The 12,377-nt window shown below is 46.9% G+C and overlaps 1 pseudogene; it reads right to left on the bottom strand.

Annotated features, from left to right (window-relative positions):
• Nucleotides 1-8,837: 8,837 nt before the first annotated feature.
• Nucleotides 8,838-9,421, bottom strand: LOC110306674 (ATP synthase F(0) complex subunit C1, mitochondrial pseudogene; annotated as a pseudogene).
• Between the last annotated feature and the right edge of the window lie 2,956 nt (nt 9,422-12,377).

Genomic DNA, 12,377 nt, shown 5'->3' with positions numbered 1-12,377 from the left:
AGCTCACTGGGCACAGACTGAAGGATGGGTCACTTCCCCAAAGAGTGTGTGCCTGAGAACCTTGAATGCTGTGCCCTAGTTCTCCCTGACTCGTCCCAGTTCACCCTGACCCACACCTGAACATACAACACACACAACTCTCTCAGGACACCAAAGCTGGCTCCAACCCTGACAGCATGATTACTATAGACAGTGCCAGGGTGAGGTCTTGTTTTTGACACTGTTGCTAGGGCTGCCCTTTATTCCTCTGCAAACTTCCTAGGTATGAAATAACCACTGTATGACGGGCATGTGAAGTAATTCCTTGCTGTGCTGATATGGCACCAACTTGGTATATACCTGGATCCATTTACTTCACTTTTAATGCTAAGGATACATTCTTAACTTTAGTTTTAGGGGCTAGAGAGATGGCTCAGCAGGTAACGTGTATGCTCTTGCCGAGGACCCAGTTTTGGGTCACAGGGTGGCTCACAACAACCTGTAACTCTAGTTTCAGGGAATCCAATGCCCTCTTCATACTCCAGTCATTGCATGCATATGGTGCACATATATACATACATACATACATACATACATGCATACATACATTCTCTCCCCCTCACATACATTAAATAAAGTAAAATTTAAATGTTTTCAGCTTTATAATTATGTAAGATATTACATACTTCCAGGTCAAATGCACAAAACAATTGTGTTCAGACAGTCTAATCTCCACAAACAACTCTCCTTTCCCACTGGTCTCATATCCAACCCCAGGTTTTTTTCCAAAAAAAAATTATGGTTTGTACTTTTTTGAACTGTAAAAAATAATATATATATATATCACATTCATGGTCTCAGATGGAAGGTAACAGGCTGTATGTGCCTTTTAAAGTTACTATACCTCAGAATTCCTTCTAGGGGACAGTACAGAGGTCTTCCCTGTCCTCCATGATGCGAGGTGTCACAGCTCCTCTTGCTGTTGATAGGCTTTGAGTTCTTCCCAGCATTTTCTGTTTCTCAATAAACATCGTGCTTTTGTCTGTCTGTCCTTTTTCCAAACTTTAGAGGATTTGGCTCTGATGGTTCCAAGCAATCTTCTCAGAGGAGGTGCTATTCTGGAACATCTGTGTCCCACTTCAAACCTTAGGGAAGCACTCAGGGATTCCCCAGCTCTAGCATAGCTGGGGAGCCAGCCACAGCCTGCTGCTCCTTTGAAGATCAGGTCACCTGACTTTCCTCCTGGCTGATTGTGTTCTTTTGCAGTGGTTTCTGTATTGTTAAATGTCTAGGTATATATTTGCTCTTTTTATATGTTTTGTTTAGAATTATTCAGGATTTGGGGTCCGTAAATTGCTATCTTCCATCAATTCTGGAAACATTTCAGCTATGTGACTCTTGGAGCATCGCCTCTCACTCATTCTTTCCCACCCTTGAGGCACTGACAAAATGGATGCGGATCTTCCTCTACTCCCTGCATGTCTCTTGCCATTGCTTAGACAATGACTTCTTCATGTTCCACCGATGAGCTCCAGATGGTTTTTTTCTGACTTATTTGGACACTGTGAAAGGGAAGCTATGCAAAGATGTTGATGCTGGAAGATGAAGATTACATGTTAGGGGCTGGCTATTACAGTCGGCTCCTATTTCTGATTATCTATACATATGATATACCACCCTCACTCCCTCCCCTGCCAAAGTCTTGTCCTACTACAACACCAGCTTGAAGGTCAGAATCCCATTACCGCAGGAGCTACAGATGATGCTCCTGCGGTAGGTACCCAAGTATGGATGCTTGAATACATTCCTTCTCCATCTTAGACCCAAGAACTGCTGAGACAAGCAACCTATGAGTCTAGCAAAGAAAATCACCTTCCGAAACTACTGTTCAAAAAAGGGGAATGGGAGGGCTGAAGAGATGGTTCAGTGGTTAAGAGCACCTACTGCTCTTCCAGAGGACCTGAGTTCAATTCCCAGCAACCACATGGTGGATTACAACCATCTGTAATAGGATCCAATGCCCTCTTTTGGTGTGTCTGAAGAGAGCTACAGTGTACCCATACATAAAATAATAAATCTTAATTAAGAAAAAAAAAGGTGAATGGGAGACAGAAATCACTGAACAGCGATGACACAGCCTACATTATAGAAGCAGACTCCTGAGGATCCAGTATTACTCCTCTCAGGAAGCAGTTTCCCAGGGCAGAGCTGTACCTATAGCTACCCTGAGTCACTGTCCCACTTCTGTCAGAGCCACACATGGGCACCAATCAATCATTGTCTTGATCAGCTCTCTGTAAAATGTTTGAGGGCCAGAGTCATTCTTTTTTATTTCTTTCCTCATCTGTCCTACTAAGACCAAGCACTGCTATTTTGGCTGGAGTCCTGTGAAACTTCCTGGATATCTGGTGAGTCTTGGGGTTTTCTTCACTCCACAGAAGTCTTATGGAGATATGCCTTCCCAACATCTGCCCACAGTGCAATTCCCAAATCATGCCAACATTTGCAAGTGTTTTTACCACCAAGTACAAAAATCTTGGTTTATAATCTAGGGCATCATAACAAATGTAACGGTTTAAAACCCAAGCATGTATCACCTTCCAGTCTCTCAGTGCCGGGGCTTGGGGGCTGCTAGGCCAGGAGCCCTGGCTCAGAGCCTCACTTGAGGCTATGGTCAGAGCAGGGGCAGCAGTTGGCTGGGCCTAGCTGGATCTGTAGGATGCCTACAGTGCATCTGTAGAATGTTGGCCCACAGGCTTTTGTGTCTGCCACCCAGATTCTCTGCAGGGCTGCTTAGGACATGGTGGATGGCCTACAGATCTCACAGATCAGTGTTTGAGCAAGGGAGCTGAGATAGACCTTGGGAGTATTTTGTAAGGAAGCACTGGGGTTGAATTGTACCTCTCCCCTAAAGGGGTATGTTCACCTGTAACTGACTATGAATTGGGGGGAATGTAGCTCTTTAAAAATGTGATTAGGGTGCAGAGCAAAAGATTTGATTGTGCTAAAGTCAAGGGCAATGGTCTCTTTTCAAGGTCATGGGGGGTGTACGTCAGAGGACAATTTGTAAGAACTGGTTCTCTCCTTTTACCATGTGGGGCTGGTAATCAAACTCAGCTTGTTAGACTTGCTGGCAAGCTCTTTTGCCTGCTGAGCCACCGTCTGATAGTTTGGATAGGGCCTTCCACCAAACCTGGGGCTTACCATCTTGGCTACACTTGCTGGCCAGAGAACTGCCCAGGATCCACCTCTCCATCCCTCAACACTGCAGGCACTTGTCACCAAGCCCACATTTTTACATGGGTGCTGAGAATCTGAGCTCAAGTTTTCATGCTTGCAAAGCAGGCACTCTGTCCACCGAGCCACCTCCTTGGCTTGTGTGAAAAGAGGCTACAGAGCATAGCACACCGGGAAAGTGCTTGGCGAGCATGCAGAGGGTCTGGCTTCAAACCTTAGTACCAAGAGGAGGAGGAGGAGGAGGAGGAGGAGGAGGAGGAGGAGGGAAAACCAGAAGATACAAATAAAAGGAGATCAGATGGAGATGGAAATAGGAGTGCTGTGTCTATGTACCAAGCACTGCCATCAATTCCTGGCCACCATTAGAAGCTAGGAAAGAGGCACAGGACAGATTTATTTTCCCCCAGTGCCCTCCGGAAGACACCACCCCTGCCAACACTGGACTAGCGGCATCCATAGCACACTCGCCCAGTGTTTGGTCTGCCCAAGAAGTCAGCATCTGTGTGAGTCTCTCTGAGTTCACAGATGTACATCCTGAGATGGAGAGAGGTCTCTGCTTAGCTTCACCCTGAGAAATCTTAGGATAGTCATTCTACAAGTCTATCCTGACCCTTCCCCAGGTGCCAGGCACTGTTCTCAATGCTGGGCCCCGCAGTGAACAGGAGAATCAGAGCTGTGCCTCCCAGGAGTGTGCATTCTGCCAAGTGTCAGTTCTGTATCCTAGAACTTTGGCTTGTTCAACTTTCCTGTGTTACCAGGACCTTGTATATCCACTGCAGAAAAACCAAGTTCAGTTTTGGGGTGGAAGGAGGTTCGTTTAGTGAATAAAGTAACACCTCATTGACTACAGAGTATAGCACACTTTTATAGTGCTTGTCCAGAATGCAGGAGGCCCAGCCCTCAATTTCCAGAACAAAGAATTATGGAGGCAGGGGTGAGTTATCCTAGAGAACCTGTCCTCAAGTTTCCAGAGACCTCTGTAGCATATTCCCATGTGCTTGTGTGTGTGTGTGTGTGTGTGTGTGTGTGTGTGTGTGTGTTGCACGTGCATAAGTAAGTGGGCTCAAGCATCTGCCCATGCATGCCTATGAAGGCCAGAACAAGATGTCAGGTGTCTTCCTCTGAGGCTATCTACTGTATTTTTGATACAGGTCACTCACTGTACTGAAAGCTCTGTTTCAGCTAGACTGACTGGCCAGCACGCACTAAGGACCCTCCTGTCTCCACTCCCCAGTGCTTGAGTTGCAGGAACCTGCGCACACTCACACACATACACACACACACACACACACACACACACACACACACACACACACACTGTATTGTATTGGCGTTGTACGTGGGTGCTGAGGACTTGAGCCCAGAGCCTCATCTTGCATAGTAAGTTCTCCTTCCCACTGGGCCATCTCCCTAACCCCAAGACCTCATTCTTTAAGAGAAAATGAAATATCTTCCTCCAGCATCTCCAGAGACACCTTGGGCTCTGCATCCTTTTCAATTTCATTAAGTTTGCCTCTCTCTCCTTTTTCTTAGTCTGAGAGTTCCCGTTAATATCAAATGCAATTGAATTGCCCTACTTCAAGGGGTCAAGGAAAGACAAAAGTAATTTTTTAGACTGTTAAGAGCATAGAGTTTCATTAAGATTATCTCTTGGAAATTATTATCACACACACATACTGAGGTTTCTTTTCTAGTCTACACATCAAAACCCAACTGAAGAACAGAGTATCTGTGTCTAAAAATATCTGGCATATGCATATGGAATCCATAAATGGAATGCACTCATGTTAGAACTACCCCATGTCATGCCATGCACAAAACATTATACATGTTCCCAGCTGCCTGAGATGAAAAGTGTCCCCAGTACCCTTGGCACCGGCTGGGCTCATGCCAGGTTTACTACATGGCCTTTCCTCTAAGAGGTTGGATGTTAAGGTCTAATATCATACAAGTAATACTTCAGATTAGATTTTTTTTTTCGAGACAGGGTTTCTCTGTGTAGCCCTGGCTGTCCTGGAACTTACTTTGTAGACCAGGCTAGCCTCAAACTCAGAAATCTGCCTGCCTCTGCCTCCCGAGTGCTGGGATTAAAGGCATACGCCACCATGCCCGGCTTTGCAGATTAGATTTTATAAGAAACAAAAGAATTCATTATAGAGGTTAGGATTTAGCATTAGTGGAGTGTGGTTGTGGTCTGAATGTTAAGTGGCTCATATGTTTGAACACTTAGCCTCCAGATGGTGTCACTGTGTGGGGAGGTTGTGGAAGCTCTAGAAGGTAGAGCTTCCTTAAAGGAGGTAAGTCACTAGGGTGTCCTTGAGGCTTATAGCCTGACCGCACTCTCTGCCTCCTGAGTGTGGATGCAATGTGACCAGCCAGGCTCCTGACCCCACTGCCATGTTTTCTTCATAAGGAATTGCATCATTCTTGACCGGCACTCGAAATAAACCCTTCCTCCTGTAAGTTGACCGTGTCTAGGCATTTTATCACAGCAACAGAAAAGGAACTAAGACCTGTCAGATCAAAGGCTCTGCAGCTCACCAGCACATTCAATGACTCTGATATAGAGAAATGGCCCTGGATTTTCCCCACTGGCTCCGGCTCCCTGCTCAGGGTATAAGGAGCCTTTACCTGTTAATGTTTAGTCACTTGTGTTCCTGTGGTGGTAAACCTGATATGGACACATATCAGGTTCTATATTGGTCAATCTGGTCAGTCGTGGCAAATGACTTGATCCCTAGAGTCTGTCTTCTAATCTCCATTACAGGTGGGTTTGGCCTTCCCTGAAGGTGGAAGGTGTTTCCACAGGTTAGTTAGCCACGGGGCGAGGCAGCCAAGCATGCTGCTGAGTATGAATCACCAACAATAACCAATCTCATGAACCTCAAAAGCAAGGATCGGGACACAAGAGGCTGTGTTTCCTATGAACTGTTTGCCACCTAAGTCCCCCAGTATGGATTGCCAGAATCCCAGCACTTTGTCGTGGAGCCAAGGATGTGCACACTTGGGTGAAGGAGAGCGTGGAGCACAGTGCATACATCTGAGCTGAAAACCACATTGGACCTCACTGATACACTTGGCTAGGGTAGGGTTTGGGACGAGGCCCTTCCCTTCTCTGAGGCATCACTACACTATCCTTTAAAGTTGAATGCCTCTGGTAGGGGACTCTTGGGACAGAATAGTGTTAGATAGAAGAGAAAGCAAAAGGCTGGTGACTTGCACATACAGTGAGTATCTAGTGAGCACTCAGACCCAAGAGCTTCAAAAAATCATTAGCAGACATGCTGTCTGTTTTCACAGACCTCCAAGTCCACTAGACAGGAGCTGAGCAACCCTGGGAATAACTATGGAACTACAGCAATGCTAACTGCTAAGGAGAGGACCAGTGGTCAAAGTCATTGCCATCAGTCCAGGGGTCAAGTATTAGGAGCACGGGAAGAGGAGGACTGCCCCCCAGGCCATCAGTAGAGTGAAGCTGCCTAGTCAAGGGGGCGTGGTAGAGGGATGGGTAGGAGGCAGCATGGAGACAGACTATACAGTTATGGGTAATAGATGATGGAGACATATTGTGACAATGTCAACAGCTGAGATGACATTCAGGAGCTGCTGTGGGGTCTGGACCTTCACACCCTATACTCTGGATTATAGCATCCATGCTGGTCTCAATCCATTCACCTCTCTTCCATCAGTGTAGAAATTTCTGTCACGTTTTGGTCATAATCAACCACTAGAGCAAACAGACCTGGGTTAAAGCCTTGATCCACTGACCATTGTTGGTGAGACCTTGTACAAGACATTTCCTTACTCTTGGCCTATTTCTTTTACAAAGGTGTGTGTGTGTGTGTGTGTGTGTGTGTGTGTGTGTGTGTGTGTGTGTGTCTGTGTCTGTGTCTGTGTCTGTGTATCTCTGTGTCTGTGTGTGTGTCTGTATTTGTGTCTTTGTGTGTCTGTGTATGTGTCTTGTGTGTGTATGTGTGTGTCTGTGTGTGTGTGTCTGTGTGTGTCTGTTTGTCTGTGTGTGTCTGTGAGTCTGTGTGTCTGTCTCTCTGTGTGTCTGTCTCTGTGTGTGTTTGTATGTGTGTGTGTCTTTCTGTGTCTGTGTGTATGCAGGTGACCACGGAAGAGTGTATCAGATCCCCCTGGAGCTGGAGATTCAGGAGGTTCTGAGCCACCTGATATGTGTGCTGGGAACCAAACTCGAGTCTTCTGCATGATCAGTATGCACTCTCAAGTGCTGACCCAATCTCTCCAGCCCCTAAGCCTATTTCCCCTTTGACATATAGAAATAATGCTAGTTACTGCACAGGTTCAGCGTAATGGATTGATAAGTGTAAGCATTTAGAGCAGAGCCTGGCACTCACGTGTTAAATGAGTGATAAACACTCCTGGTGCTCTGAGGACTTCCTATGCACAGCTCGGTTATTTCCTGCAGAACACTCTGCCAGCTGCAGCATTGCTGGCGCTTTATAGGTAAGTGCTCATCTGCTGGATGGGTGTTAAGTGCTTTGCCAGGAGTGAGCACTTGCAGTTAGGGAGGCGCAGCACAGACTCTAATCACTGGCACAGGAAGGAAGGGAAGTGTCAGTGGACTCCCACTAACCAAGCCCGACTTAAGCTTTGAGATAAGCAATACGGAAGTGCAGAGATATCTCTGTTGGTAGAATGTTTGCCGCCCAATGGTGAGGGCCTGCTTTCAGATCCAGAGTAAAAATCCTACACTGGAGAGGCAGAGGCTTGCTGGCCAGTCAGACTAGCAGAATCAGTGAGCTCCAGGCTTAGTGAAAGATTTTGTCCCTGAAACTACAGTAGAAAGGCCAGTAAGAAAGCACATGGGTAAAGGCTCTTGTTCTGCAAACCCAGTGACCTGATTTCAATTCCTAGAACCCACATAAAGCAAGAAGTCGAAAATTAGCTCCATAAAGGTATCCTCTGACATATAGTGATGCATGTGCCCATGCACAATCCACACTTCACTCTCATATAAACACATCATATAAGCACGCACACATATAAATAATAGAAACAATAATACATTAAATAAATCATGAACCACGAGTCCATAGTGATATAAATAAGCAAATATGCAAATAATCAAATGGGCTGTGGGGAAGAGCAGTCTTCACGGCAACAAGTACACAGAGGAAGCACGTGAAGCTTTTATAAGGGCACTGACTCGGGACTGGAGAGATGGCACAGGGGGTACTAACACTTGTTTCTCTTGCAAAGGACCTGGGTTTGGCTCCTAGCACCCATGCCCGGTGGTTCATAACTGTCTTTAACTCCAGCTCCAGGGAGTCTGCGGCCTTCTTCTGGTCTTCGGTGGTACATTTACACATGCTGTGCATATAAACTCATGCAGACACCCACACATACACACAGTTTAAATCTCTGATTAGCAAACTTCATAGAAAGAACTGATAAGTGGGAATTGTTGGTGGATGCTGGAACCATAGGGTAAGTCTGAGGGGAACAGACTCTTTAGCATCGGTTTTTCTTTCTTTTTTTTTTCTTTCTTTCTTTTTTTCCGGAAACGCTGATTAATGGTAAAGCTCACCGCACTCCAGCAGCAGCACTGGCATGGAGTCAAAGCAGCAGGGACGGCTGGGTGACCCCAGGGAGCCTCACACGGTGAAGAGGATGAAGAAGGCGAGCGACCGTCAAACAGAAGCATCCCACGACCTCAGACAGGATAAACCCCAGGATGGCACAGGAGAAGACCTGCTGCTTGAGAGACGGGTTCCTAGCATAGCTGATCATCAAACTACCAAACACAGTGCCCATGCCAGATCCTGATTCAGCCACACCAACTGTGGTGGCCCCAGCACCAATAAACTCGGCTGCTGTGTCAGTGTTCCTGGAAATAACACCAGTGGTCTGGAGTTCCCATCTGGCCACCTGGAGAGGGAGCAGGCTGTTAAGATGGGGCCTCTGAGCCAGGCAGTGGTGGCACACACCTTTAATCCCAGCACTTGGGAGGCAGAGGCAGGAGGATTTCTGAGTTCAAGGCTAGCCTGGTCTACAGAGTGAGGTCCAGGATAGCCAGGGCTACACAGAGAAACCCTGTCTCGAAAAAAACAAAACAAAACAAAAGATGGGGCCTCTGGTACACTCAAGAAGGAGGCAGACAAGACACAGGCCTGGTTAAATACCTGGTACAGGAGTCCGTCAGAACTGGAGAACCAAGCAGTGCCTTGGTGGTCTGCATTCAGTCTGTATTCCCTGCAGCTCCTGCTCGCCCACAGCACTCTCCCTGCACGAGGTGACTGACTCTGAAGAGGATCTTTATATAGTCCCCCAGAATGCTTATTAATTACAATGGATAACATCTTGACTTCAGAGTAGCAAACCCCAAAAGACCACATAGCTGAGAGAGAGGTTAAAGCCTCCTGTATCAGCGTTGGATGAAGCAGCTTCCCGCACTTCCTGCTTCAGGAAGGATAGGGCAGCTCTTCTGAGTTGTTACCAAATACACACACACACACACACACACACACAAAATCTAACTGTGTCTAGTTCCAATATGCACCAAAGTTTAACGGTGACTGGAATACTAGACACCCTCCAGTGTGAGCCCATTCTACCACGTGACTGCTTCATACTCCTCAGAGATCACAGAGGTGATTGTTCTAGATCAGACATCTGGCAGCTCAGTGATCATGTGGTCCTGGGCCAGGAAAAAATAGTGTTTTCTATACAAGAACATGAGTGGAGCAGCTAGCTTGTGGTGTTATATTTATGCTAATCTCCTGACTCGTATGTGGATATGAAAGAAAATGTCCTTGGTTTTAGGAATACACACTGAGGGGTGACCTCTCCAGTGACCTAGGAATAGCAATGGGTACACGGTAGGGGAGGTAGCTATGTGGATACACAGCAAGCAAGTAGACATTTGGAGCCATGATGTAAGGATGCATACGTGTTCTTTATAGCACCTTTATGGACTTTTAAAAAAAATCTGGACTTATTTAAAAATTAAAAGCTATTCATAAACACAACTTCTTCTCATCCTTATTTGGAGAGAGGGGAGGGAGAGAGGGCAGAGAGACAGAGACAGAGACAGAGACAGAGAGACAGAGAGAGGCCTGGCAGGCTTAGCTTCTGTGTGGACAGTTGTGTTTCCAACAGTCCTGCAGGGTGCTGACAGAGAGAAGTGTTAACATTACTTCTGGCCCTACTCCAGAGAGGGAGGAAACAAGAAGTGGAAACTGTGAATGCCTGTACAGCCAAGGGACCTGCTCCACAACCTATGACAGGGAAGTACGAAGCTGGCTCGGACAGAAATGGAACTGGTAAGGCCGTTGGGGTGGGTTTGGCTGAGTCTCAAGGACCAGAGCTCGCTTGCTCGCTCTCGCTTTCTCTCCCGACACAGGGAAAGGTAGCCACAAGTGGCTCAAAATTCAGCTTTGACTTTCTATTAAGCAAGCACTGTTCTGAGTCATTTACATATGTCACTGGACTAACCCGCACACCACTCACCTTGAAGATTAGGACACTGGCTGGGAAGGGATGGGACACAGGGGCTGCATAGAGCAGGAGATGCATAGAGCAGGAGATGCGTTGTCTGACCATCATGCCGAACGCCACGCAAAATGCTGGCTGAACTGAGGATTTACAAAATTAGCCAATGGCTATGGAACACTCCAAAACAAAAGCCAAAGGCTAAATGAAAGCAGAAACCCGAGTGGGGGTAGGGTGGGTACCCACTGTCTGGGTCCAAAAGAAACTCGGGACAAATGGCTATCTATGGTGTCTATTAGACTACCAAAGTGCATGCTGCCCTCCAGCCTCCAGTATCACAGCTACCAGCCGTTCTTCTCAGCTCTTCTCACCCGCCCCTACCCTAAACTTCTCTAGTCCATGAGCTTCCCTCCCCCCCATCTTCTCATTTTCTTATAACCCCGACATTTTAGCTATGTGCTCTCTTGATCCCCTCTCTTGTTTTTGGCTTCCTCTCTTGGCTCACAGACTCTCTGTCTTTATCCCTTGCCCTCTTTTCTTCCTCTCCTCCCATGGCCCATGCAGTCTGTTGGTCATCTTTAGTATACCACTTTCCCTCTCTGCTCTGGACTCCTCCACATACCTCTGGCTGTATTCCCCTTCATATCTATGATAAAAACCTTCCCCCGACCATACCTTGGAGCTGTCACGCTCCAGCTTTATCCATCTGGTTCCCAAACACTTACTTCTCGGAGGACATCTGCTACATAATATAAACCTTAGCTTTGTTTCTCATGGACTGACTGAGATGGGGTCACTGCAGCCACCAGCCAGAGCCCTTGGGCACTAACAGAAGTCCCCAGGCCTTATAAGAAGCTAGGTCTCTAGGGATCTCCACTGACAGCCCAGCGATGAACTAAGAGGCGACTCCTGTGCACTCTACATAGAGATCTCAATACAGAACTGAGGGCAAAGCCATTCCCAGAGAATTCCTAACCCTGAAGGCTCTCAGTGAGTCCGAAGTCTCCGTTCAAATTCCTTGGTTAAATGGAAACATCTTAAACTGAAATCTTAGGTTTAAACAGCCCTCCAGAGGTTTTGGTAAAAATGCGGAAGCAGCTAGAAGCTAATTCCTTCTTCATTTCCTGGAAGAGCAAAATGCACAAAAGTAAACAGAACGACAAACGCAAGTTCCATCCTGTAAGCCCGAGACTCAAGCACAGAAAGACTGGAGCAAACGAGAGCTCACCAGAAAGACATGATGATGGAATTATTATGCACACGGGTAATTATTTGGGGCAGAGAATGAAGGGCAGAGATTATAGCAAGCTAGCCCAGGAGCGGCCAATTAAAACAAAAACAAACATAAAAACCCTCCAGCGAACAGGCCTATGGCTGGGCAGTTACTCACCAGCAGCTCTGGCTTCCGCATTCCTGGCATTTTGATTTCTATAGTTCCAGGGGCTGGGGGTGGGGTCCCATGCACTGTAGGTGGTTTAGCAAGATGGAAGTATGAAGTGCATCTCCATGGGTTACTTGACGGCATTTGGAGTCACCTAGGAGACACACCTCTGAAAGTGTCTATGGGGGCGTTTGCAGAGATGAAGACCCACCCTGAATGTGGGTGGCACCATCCCAAGGGCTGGGCCCTTGGACTGAATAAAAAGAGGCAAAGAAGAAAGTGAGCTTATCCCTGGCAGCAGATGACATGTGACCCTCTGTCT

Source organism: Mus caroli, unplaced genomic scaffold (assembly GCF_978045245.1).
Source record: "Mus caroli unplaced genomic scaffold, Mus_caroli_1 scaffold_2, whole genome shotgun sequence".
Lineage (NCBI taxonomy): Eukaryota > Metazoa > Chordata > Mammalia > Rodentia > Muridae > Mus > Mus caroli.
The sequence above is the reverse complement of the archived record's forward strand: the minus strand, read 5'-3'. Positions and strand labels throughout refer to the sequence as shown.